The sequence below is a fragment of the Mobula hypostoma genome, chromosome 7 (genome assembly GCF_963921235.1).
Source record: "Mobula hypostoma chromosome 7, sMobHyp1.1, whole genome shotgun sequence".
NCBI lineage: Eukaryota > Metazoa > Chordata > Chondrichthyes > Myliobatiformes > Myliobatidae > Mobula > Mobula hypostoma.
In genome coordinates, this window is record NC_086103.1 from 72,052,446 (window position 1) to 72,064,054 (window position 11,609).

The 11,609-nt window shown below is 44.4% G+C and overlaps 1 pseudogene; it reads left to right on the forward strand.

The window, feature by feature from the left end:
• The first annotated feature begins 930 nt into the window (after positions 1-930).
• Positions 931-11,012, forward strand: LOC134348948 (uncharacterized; annotated as a pseudogene).
• Positions 11,013-11,609: the final 597 nt, after the last annotated feature.

Genomic DNA, 11,609 nt, shown 5'->3' on the forward strand with positions numbered 1-11,609 from the left:
CCATGGTGAGGAGGTGTGTGAAACTGTGGGTGGGGGAAGGATGACCAACAAGGGTCCATATTTACATGGTCAAATCATCGCTTAAGGACTTCAAAAGGTGCCAAAGGTGTCTGGATAGAATGGTTAATTTTTGCCCACGAGCACTCCATACAGGCTACAGTTCAATCACACATTTCCTTCCCAAGCCTGCACCTCCAGGTCAGTAACGTGGTTGACATACAGTATATGCCAACATAGTCAACCCTTATGCGTACGGCCTCATGGCTGGCCGTGAGATGCGATCAGTCACAGCATTATTTTTCCCCTTGATATGTTGTATATCAGTTGTTAACTCTGATATGCAGGCCAGTGGGTGTTGCTGCCATGCAGACCAAGGGGCTGATATTTTGGCTATCATGTGCATGAGGGGTTTGTGGCCAACGAACGCTGTGAAATGGTGATCCTCTAGGGTAAAGCAAAAATGGTGTACAGCCAGATAGAGACTGAGAAGTTCATGGTCAAATGTGCTGTACTACCTTTTGGAGGGAGCAGAGCAGCTGCCAAATGCCTCTGACCAACTGTTTGTGCACATCACCCACAGCGTTGTCTAAAGCGTCAGTAGTAATGCCTCAGGGTGTGTGGGGAGTGGGTGAACTAGGGTCACATTGGAAAGAGCTTATTTGGTATGACATGTCTTGGTCATGTCCGCTGACCAGTCAAGCATTTAATTAGGGGTATTGCCCTTAAGCACAATAAACAGGGGGACTATAAGTTCACCAGCTCACGGAATGAAGCAGTGATAGAAATTCACCATTCCTAAAAACTCCTGTGGTTTCTCAGTACTGCGGGGTGGTGAGGATTCCATTATACTGTCGGAGCTACTTTCAATGGGAGGGGTTTTGCACTTTCTGTGGAGATGTGATGGCTGAGAAACTCAATGGTTGTCAACCCACACTGGCAATTAGCACAGTTATTAATCAACCCATATCGGCTTAAGCACTCAAATAGTGTGAGGAGCTAAGGTATGTGTTCAGATTTGGATGCACTGGAGACAAGAAGAAAAGCTAAGGCTTTTGATACAGAATCCATCAGAGTCTGTGCTGCATTTTTCAGCCCAAACAGAATGCACAGAAACTGAAAGAGGACAAACAAGGTTATCACAGTTGTTTTGGGGATGTGCACTGAGCACACAGGCACCTGATGGTAGTCCCTAACTAGACTGACTTTGAAAAAAATTAACTTTCTGGCTAAACATGCCAAAAAGTCTCGGATGTGTGGGACTGGATAACAAATGTGGGTGGTGGCTTTGTTAAGGCATCGGTAATCATCACATGAGCAGCAACCATCTTGGGACTTGGGGACCAGATGGAGGGGCTATAGGACCGGTGTACAATTCTGAGTCTTTCCATGTTGGCAAACTCAGCCTTTGCGGTTGCCATCTTTTCTGGGTCAGTCTATGCTCGAGGGCATGAACTGGCAAGCCAGTGGTGGGAATGTGTTGCTCACCTCCATGTTTTGAGATTGCCATGGAGAATGTGGGCTTGGTGGGGTTGGAGAATTCACCCAGCATTTGAGTAAACTCACATACAGTGGTGCATGCGCTTCACAGAATCGTCATCTGGAACTTACAGGGGAGCAGGGTAACAACCCAAAGTCCTTGATATCCACAAGACAGCAGATTTTAGAATTGACTAGTAGTCCTTGGGAACACAGTAAATCTGACCATGCAGAGGTCTGGCCACTTTAGCCAGGACAAAGTCCAATGTGTAACATCACCCACTGAAGCGGAGCATCACCCATTATGTCCCATAAGTCTGGATCTTGGTACCATTGGTGGCTTTCAGCAAGGTTTCATCACTCTTTGCTTTCTTATCAGTAGGTGATGCTGGCAGCACACTCACTTGAACACACAGGAAGTGTCGCCCTGAAAAGATGTCCATTATGAGCAGTCGACGATCTGACAGCTGGAACTCATGGTGGAACACAATTTCATAACTCTGGAATTGTCCTAGAGCATCAAGGTCGCCAATGTAGGTTTTCGCAAATCAAATGGCATGAGGTGTTTTATGTTTAAGAATCATACAACTCATTTATTGAACGCCAAAAAACTGAAGACAAAGGCTCAGTAAAAGCTACTTACTTCATCACGTGAGACCACCCTCTTAAAGTGAAACCCTGACTCAATTTCGGTGGTTGTGAATTATGTACATTTCCAAAAATTTCAACTCCCTGCACTACCACCACCTGAAAGTACTTCTCTGATTCACCCTCTTTCTGTGGCTTTCCTTGCTCTGCACGTAATCTGCTTGTACTCCCATTCACTCTGGATTCCATGTGAAATGACCACGATCGCCCACACGTCTGGGTGCGACTTTCTTTATTCAGAAATCTTGAAGAAAAGACTACAATACAGCTGTAAAGTGTGCCATTTGTAGCATTCTAAAGAACTCTGTAAAGTAGCAAATCAATCAGCACATTGAATGTTGTTCTGTATTAGCTAATCACACACTGACACTCTCTCCAGTATGTATCAGAAGAACACCTGGCTGAAATACACGCGCATTTCCAGTTCTATATGGAATAGTATGGAATCAGCCTCATCCAAAACATACAGAGACAGAATCAAGCTTTCTGGCTGCTGAGTTTTGCATAGACACTGACTTGTCACTTCCCAAGTCCATGAGCAAAATCTATAAATCTCGTCTGTATATCCCTTTCATAACAAGGACGACTGCAACAAGATTTCTGAGATGACTCCTTCTGTGACAAATAGATAGAAGTTACTTGCCCCATCTCTTTGTCACTGCCGTGTAATTAATAGTGCTTCTACATTGTCTTTGACTAGCCAATTTACAGCTGTTAGCTAAACTGCTGAGACAGATTTGACAAATCCATCTCTTCGATACACCCTCAACAAGACGTTCTAAATAAAGCACATTTTGTGTTCACCCACACAGTCCAATTCTAGACAGAAATGAAAAAAAATAAAGTTTTCACCGGGTGGCCAGCTGCCAAAAATTGTCTTGTTGTAAAACTAGGAATAAGGAAGAATTTTAACTGCCACATAAAGAAAAGATATAAAGCAGGGAATATCTTATTTCCCCCTAGTGGGGTGAGTTATGGAGGATGTGGATGTGGAAGCTCTGATAGGAATCCAATCACAAGTCTCTAGTCATCATGGGTCACAGTAGAGGTGTCCAAGGTGGTGTGCGAAACAAGATGAAGTGAAGTCCATGATGGTAGACTTCAACTTAATTTGGGACAGAAAGGGCCCATGTTGGCATTAACTCCATAGTTAGCTGTCTCACACCCAGATACTTCCATGCATCAGAAGACCTTATGCGTGGAGGACCTGATATTAATTTGGTTATCTTTGTATCCTATTCACTATGTCTATGATCCTATTGGTTGGAGGGGTGGTGTTGAGTAGATATATTATGGACATTTAAGAAACTCTTAAACAGGCACATGGAAAATGGAAGGCTTTGTAGGATGGAAGGGTTAGATGGATATAGCATTGAGGGTCGAAGGATTGTTCATTAATATTCTATGCTCCAAGATCTTGATGGTTTTCTAGACATTGTGGAGCCAGCTAATAAAGAGGCTATTTTAGATGTGCTTTTGAACAATGAGAAAGGGTTCACTGATAATTTGCTCTAATGGGACATTTTGGAGGAAGTATCCAGAATGTGATAGAGTTTGACATTGAGTTTGAAGATGAGGCAGCTGAATTGAAAACTAGGGCTGAAATCTTAATAAAAGAAACTATGAAGATATTGGCAGGTGGGGCTTTGGGGAGGGCAATAGTTGCCTATTCTTCATCAGGAAAATGGAGTGAAAATTTGATGGTGGACAACTAAAGGTCAACATTTGAAGAACCAATGTGTAAATTAAATATATTTTTGGCATAAAACTCAAAAGGAAAAGTGATTTATCCATGTTCCCAAGAAAAATTAAATTAAGCATAAAACCAAAGACAGAGGCTGGAATGGCAGTGGCCCTGAGTATTGGGGCCATTTTAGAAGGATGACCAAGAAATTGCTTTATAGGGGTAAAATAGAATACAAGAATAGACTGGTGAAAAACTCAATAAGCGTTGGCAGATCTATGGAAGCTTATTGTGTTTCTCACGAGTCTATTCTGGTGGAGCAGTTGTGGGCCCCTTATAGAGAGGAATGGGTGAATTTATAAATGGAAATAATGAAATTAGGTCCCACATAGGAAGTTGGCCAAAAAGATTAGAACATATGGAATTTGAGAATATGTACTGACGTAGAATGAGATTGGTTCTCTTCTGAAAAGCAATGGGTGAGGAAAATTACAGATCCTTCTAAGGTTCATAAAACAACCTGCTGGAGAAAAATACTGCATCAGGTTAGGCTGCATCTGTGGAGAAAATGAACAATTAATGTTTCCTGTTAAGACTATTCAGATGAAGGGTCTCGACTTGAAAGGTCATCTGTTCATTTCCCTCCACAGGTGCTGTCTAACAGCTGATTTCCTCAAGCAGTTTGTTTTTTGTCCCTTATTCCAGCGATCTGCTGACTCTTTGTGTCTCCTTCTCAGCTTCTCAGGCTGTTACTGGTGATTTACTAGTTGACTGAATTCAGCCGGTCGAGTTTAGAAGAATAAAATGAGATCTCATGAAATTCTTACAAATCTGGATAAAGGCTGCAGGAAATGAAGATGTTTCACTGAATAACGAATCCGTGGTCACAGAATCAAAATAATGAAGACTGATCCAGACTGAGCTGAGGAGAAAATTCACCATTCAAAAAGTGATGACTCTTTGGAATTATCTACCAGGGAATGCTGTGAAGGCTCAGTCATGGAGTTCATTCAAAACAATATGTTTCTGGAATACAGAGGAATCAAGAGATATGGAGATAGTGCAGAAAAATAACACAGAAGTGGAAGATCAATCACTCCTTCTCCTATTTCTTTGGTCCATATGCAAGTATAGATAGTGTCTAATACTCCAGTGATAATCCATTATATTTGCTGCAGGATCTTTAACATTTTCAAGCACCATCTCATTCAGGAGATAGCACCTCCTGCAATGCTATTTATATTCACATATACATTTTGTGAAGTCATTTTTTATTTTAGTCGCGTGTTGGTCATCTAGGTAGTACATTAATATTTTCAGGTGTCCTGCCATGATATAGTTTTTTCTGGGCAATTGTGGGTTTAGGGGTTCAGCTCATTTCTTTTTAAAATTCAGATAAGTCTAGAATCAAGATTTACGTAGAAATGGGACGGCTTCCGTTCTTCGTCCAACAAGCACTCTATGTTGTGAAGTTAACTCTAATGCCAAAATGGTTGTTATCAAGAAAAAAAAGACATAAATTGAGACATCCTTGCTTTAAGGATCAGTTATCATATTTTATGCAACGTATGTTAAAACCCAAGCTCTTCAGTTATGACTTTGTTCAGAAGGTTGACCTTTTCATATGCACTCAGCCCTAATATTGGCTGTATTCTCTTTTCAACAATCACTACCTGTGCCTTCAAGTGCTGCCCCTTGTGCTTGAAGGAAACTATAAAGCCCTCATTTACTGGAACGTTCTTTCCAGTATAGTCTGTCACTTTTAATTTCACTGGGTGAATCATGCTCTTTACTCAGAGAGTCTTGTAATCATCCATGGGATGACAGATTCACCTGGGCTCTGGTGTCGAGCTTGAATGGAATTACTGTCTCTTTCACAGTCACTGGAAAAATCCATTCTGTCTTACCAGTCTGTAGAGAATCTACAAAAATTCCTCCATTTCCTCAGCAACTATGTGCACCGTTCTCTTGGTAGCCTGACTTTGCAGCACTTTGCAAAATGATACTTCTTCCTACAATTATTGCAGGACTTTCCATCAGCAGGCCACAACTTTGGGATGTGCCTACCTCCATGTTTTCTTTTTGAGCCTTTTGCTTTGCTGTTGCTTTTGTACTCTGCCCCTCTGTTTACACAGCATGCACTGTTGTTTCTGCATGTTTCAGGTGCTCAGCTCATGCTCGTGTGGTCTCCGCCACTCTACACATATCCACAACCTTTTCCAGCATCAGATTTTTTTTTCTTGGAGCAACCTTTCTTTGAACCCATTATCTGGGATTCTGCAAACTATTTTGTCTCTAACTAGTGAGTCTGTCAAATCTCCAAACTCACAGGACTTACTCAGTGTGTGAAACTCAGCTAAGTATAGGTCATCGTTTCTCGTCACAGAAAAGGACACACCTCTCAAATGTCATGTTTTAACTTGGGACAAAATATTCCTTAACTTTTGTCATCAGAATGTCCAATGTAAAGGCTGTCTCATCAATTTGAAAGCTGTTATAGATGTCCAAAGCATCTTCACCAATAGACACTTTCAATTTTTCATCAGCCTCTCCCATTCCACTAGCTGCTAAATATATTAATACTCCGTAAGAAGTGTTTCCAGTTATCCATTAAATTGCCCGTAAATGTATACGTGCAGGAAGACTTTCCATGACGGAAATTTTTGGCCTCTCGCCTAAATTTCCCTTGGTGAATTCAATGAACTTCAGCAGCTTCTCTTTGTCGGAACCTCCTTTTCCTCAATAGCGCATCAATTTTCCTCAATTTGCGCTCTTGTGTCTAGACCCCACACTGACTTCTGACACCATGTTAGGTTTGTTCTTAACAAAGACAAAATTGCTATGGTTTTAATGCTAGAACATTTTATTTACAGAAAGCTGTTCAACACCGAGCGCATGCAACCAAGTCACTATCTTCACTTCTGGTTCTGGGTGAATCACCACATTGCCCAGTGGGAATTGAAGTTCTTTATAATGTACACACATAATAGCACAGTAAGCAACAGCATTCCAAAGCTGGGTTAGGCTGAATGACCTCCTGTGTTATCAAATCTTGCTGAATTATCAATTTTGGTAAAAATTGTGTTCAAAACAGTGTCCACTTTAAAAACTTTTTCACAACTCATCCAACATTACCACCCATTTTCTAGTCAAATTAATTTGTCTAACATACAATGTAATATCTGGGCCAAGCAAATATGAACAGAATGTGTTTAATTTGTAATTTTAAAAATAAATTTCCTTCAAAAATATAGCTTGATATATTTAAGAGTGGGAAAGCTTGATTAATTCATCTGAAAGTTCGTCATAAAAATACTTTGTGTTAACTCAGCACTGTGAATAACCCAATTTGAAATAACCGAAAATAACTCAACACTTAAGAACAAATCCGCAGCTGGGTTGGACAGTTTCCAGATAAATTAAACAAAGTACTTAATTTAAAACATACCCATTAATGTCCTTGTCTTCAAAAGTTATACCTTCATTTTGGCTTTGCTGGTCAATTTTCACCCGACCAATCTCTAAAGCATGGTACTATTTGCATCTGAGAAAATTCTCTCCTATTTAGGCTTTTCCTGTGATGGCTAGGCCTAGTTTTTCTCAGCAAGTTCCATTGGGGGACCTACCACAATCTTTCCTTGTAGACCAGTTAACAGTAAAATCTGGAAAAATATATTGCAGAGGTTAAGGCTAAGGACAGGATATACATTCATGTGAAGGGTTATGGTGAGGTCAGACTTGGAGTCTAATATATAATGTTGGTTGTTCAAGAAATGATAATTCCACATTGAGGTACATTGTCATCTAGTTACTGACTACTAGTCAGATAAACATCCTTTCACTGCTACCTCTGCCTCCTATCACCAAGCCAAACTTAGACCTGTATTCTTGACGAACAGGAAGTCATCTTATTGAAAAATGTGAGGGTAGATGCTCAGATGTTTCCACAAGCAAGAGGGTGAGCAGTTAAAACTGAGGTGCAGATTCCATAATTCTTTGGACAAACGACAATGAGGAAGCAGTGTGCATGTGGCAAAATTTGCAAGAACGATCGCGGCTTGAAGATCCACCAAGCGAGGATGAAGTGTTTGGCGGGAGCAGGAGCAGCACAACGCGCAGGTTTCCAACCTGGTGAGACGAAGGAGGGGCCAGGCCCGGAGTCACCTCATAGTGCCCGGAACCTCCAAGTGTTGCAAACTAATCCCTCTAACATGAAGTCTAACAGGAGGCGGATCAAATGGCCTGCAGCTAACATGACTTCACTGTGGAAGCAGTTTGATGAAGATGTTAACCAAATTCTGGAGGCAACAGCGAAGGGAGGGGTTGATAGGAAGCTGCAAACCATGACAACAATTATTATCAGGATCGCAGCTGAACGGTTCAGAGAAGAGGAAAAGGGAGGCTCAAAAACATCTTACTCGAAGAACCAAAGAGCATCGAGGATCCACAACATCAGGCAGGAGATGAAAGCGCTGAAGTCCCAATACAGGAGGCAGGAGAAGAGGAGTGCATTGGCTTGGCCCAGCTGATGTGCATACTACGAAAGAAGATCAGGGTCCTCCGCCGGGCAGAGTGGCATCGGAGGCGGCGTCGTGAAAGGGCTCGATAACGTGCTGCCTTTATCGCCAACCCCTTCAAGTTCACCCAGGAGTTGCTGGGGGAGAATCACAGTGGGAAACTGGCCTGTTCGCAGGAAGAAATAGACCAACATCTGAAGAAGATATATAATGATCCTGAAAGAGAGCAGGAGTTGGGAGAGTACGACATCCTAATAGACCCACCTGAACCGGATGTGCAGTTCGACATGTCAGAGCTGCAACTAAAGGAAGTCAGAGAGGTCGTCCGCAAAGCAAGGGCAAGCTCGGCTCCAGGACCAAGCAACACCTCATACAAAGTGTACAAGAACTGCCCCAAACTCCTGCTGCGTCTGTGGAAGATCCTGAGAATCTTCTGGAGAAGGGGGAAGATCCCAGAACAGTGGAGAGTGGCTGAAGGGGAGTGGATCCCGAAGGAGGAAAATGCCACCCAGATAGATCAGTTTCGCATCATCTCCCTGCTGTGTGTCGAGGCGAAGATCTTCTTCAGTGCAGTTTCTAACCGGCTGTGCACCTACCTAGCAAAGAACACCTATATTGATACATCAGTCCAGAAGGGTGGCATTTCAGGGATGCCGGGCTGTTTGGAGCACATCGGTGTGGTGACACAGCTCATCAGGGAGGCCAGAGAGAACAAGAGCAACCTGTCAATGTTGTGGCTCGACCTGGCAAATGCATATGGCTCCATTCCGCACAAGCTGGTGCAGCTCACATTGACCAAATATCACGTCCCCAGCAGAATCGGAGACCCTATTACTGATTATTACAGCAACTTCAGGATGAGGGTCTCTTCAGGAGCAATTACATCAACCTGGCACAAGGTGGAGATTGGCATCATCACAGGGTGCACTATCTCAGTGACACTGTTCTCCCTAGCCATGAACATGCTCACTAAGTCTGCTGAACCAGAGTGCAGAGGGCCCAGAATGAATTCCGCTCAACGGCAACCACCTATCAGGGCATTCATGGATGACCTGACAGTCACCACAAAATCAGTCCCAGGCTGCCGGAGGATTCTGCAAGTGCTCGAAAAGCTGATGGAGTGGGCCCGGATGCATTTCAAACCTGCCGAATCAAGATCGATGGTGCTGAGGAAAAGGAAGGTGGAGAACAAGTTCCGGTTCAGCATCGCAGGCACAGCCATCCCAACCATCACAGAAAAGCCAGTCAAGAGCTTAGGCAAAGTTTTTGACAGCTCTTTCAGGGACACAACATCCATTCAGGCAACCTGCACTGAGTTGGATGGCTGGCTGAAATCTGTGGACAAGTCTGGCCTACCTGGGAAGTTTAAAGCCTGGGTGTATCAGCATGGCATTCTTCCCAGAATCCTGTGGCCCCTCCTCGTCTATGCAGTTCCGATCTCGACAGTCGAAACCTTAGAGAGGAGGGTTAGCAACCACCTCAGGAGATGGCTGGGGCTGCCAAAGAGCCTGAGCAGCATCGCACTGTATGGACACCACAACAAACTGCAACTGCCCTTCAAATCCTTGGAGGAAGAATTCAAGGTAACAAGAGCCAGAGAAGTGCTACAGTATAGGGACTCAAGTGACCCGAAGGTGGCTAGAGCAGGGATCCAAGTAAGTACTGGCCAGAAGTGGAGGGCAGAGGAAGCTGTTCAGGAGGCAGAGGCGAGGCTGTGTCACAGGAGGCTGGTGGGAGTGGTCACACGAGGCTGAGCTGGGCTAGGATCCTTTCCAACTCCTCAAATGGACACCAGAGGGAAGGAAAGGCGTCGTCTAGTTCAGGAGGAGGTGAGAGCAGTAGTGGAGGAGATGAGAGCCTGCAAGGCGGTGGGAATGAAGCAACAGGGAGCTTGGACAAGGTGGGAGAATGCGGTTGAGAGGAAAGTGACCTGGGCTGATCTTTGGAAAGCTGAACCACACCGCATCCAATTTCTCATCCAGGCAGTGTATGATGTGCTTCCAAGCCCATCAAACCTGCACACATGGGGCAAGGCAGAGTCACCTGCGTGCCCACTGTGCTCCAAGCGAGGAACCGTGGTGCACATCCTCAGCGGCTGCGCAAGGGCACTTGGTGAGAGACGGTACAGGTGGAGGCATGATCAGGTCCTCAAGACTATTGCTGAAGTCGTCAGCGCAGGAGATGAGTGGGCGAAGTGGTCCCGACCCTCCAAGCAGACCATTGCCTTTGTCAGAGCTGGGGAGCAGCCAATACCTGCCAAAAGAACATCTGCAGGCATTCTGACCTCTGCAAGGGACTGGCAGCTGTTGGTGGACCTTGAAGGGCAGCTGAAGTTCCTCCACCATATCGCAGCCACCACCCTGCGACCAGACATTGTCCTAGTGTCTGAGTCTACGAAGCAAGTGGTGCTGCTGGAGCTGACAGTCCCATGGGAAGATAGCTTGGAAGAGGCCTTTGAAAGGAAGCTCTCCAAGTACGCAGGACTGGTCAGCATCTGTCAGCAGGCTGGATGGAGAGCGAGGTGTCTCCCAGTGGAGGTTGGTTGTAGGGGATTTGTAGCCCGTTCTTTAGTTAGAGCCTTCAGCATTTTGGGCATCGAGGGAGAGAGGAAGAGGAGAGCCATCCGCAGTACCACCGATGTGGCAGAGAGGGCCTCAAGATGGCTGTGGCTCAAAAGAGGGGAGCCATGGAGTCATAAGTAGCTAGCCATCTGGACACAAGCTGGGGTCTGATCAGCCCCGGCTGGGTCACCTGGAGGAGGTTGTATGATGTTGAAAGACCCGAAACACCCGATGATTCCAGGAAAATCACTGAAGATGTGTCCAGAAGCATCAATAGGTGTATGTACACAGCGGAATTCTTTACGTCAGATGGTAGAGGATAACTCATTGGCCATCGATAAAGTGGAGGTAGACACATTTTTGAAACATTGGAAACCTGATGGATATGGGGAACTGGTGCAGAAGAGGAAGAGGAATCAGGGCCAGGGGTGGGTCAGCCATATTATTAAAAAGCCTGAGAGGCCATGTGGTCCAGTGTTATTTTCCTGTGTTCTTGTGCAGGTGGTGTGCAATAAATACATACACACACACACACGCACACACATATATATATATATATACATACACACACAGCCAACATACCTGACAAACAAGCAGCAAAGCTTTCATCTGAGATTTGAGCATAAACCTTAGGCTGAGAGTCTGTAGTACTGAGGGAGGACATTACTGCCACCGTTCAGATGTACCCCTTGCTCTACTCGCTTTATACTTACGATGTGTGGC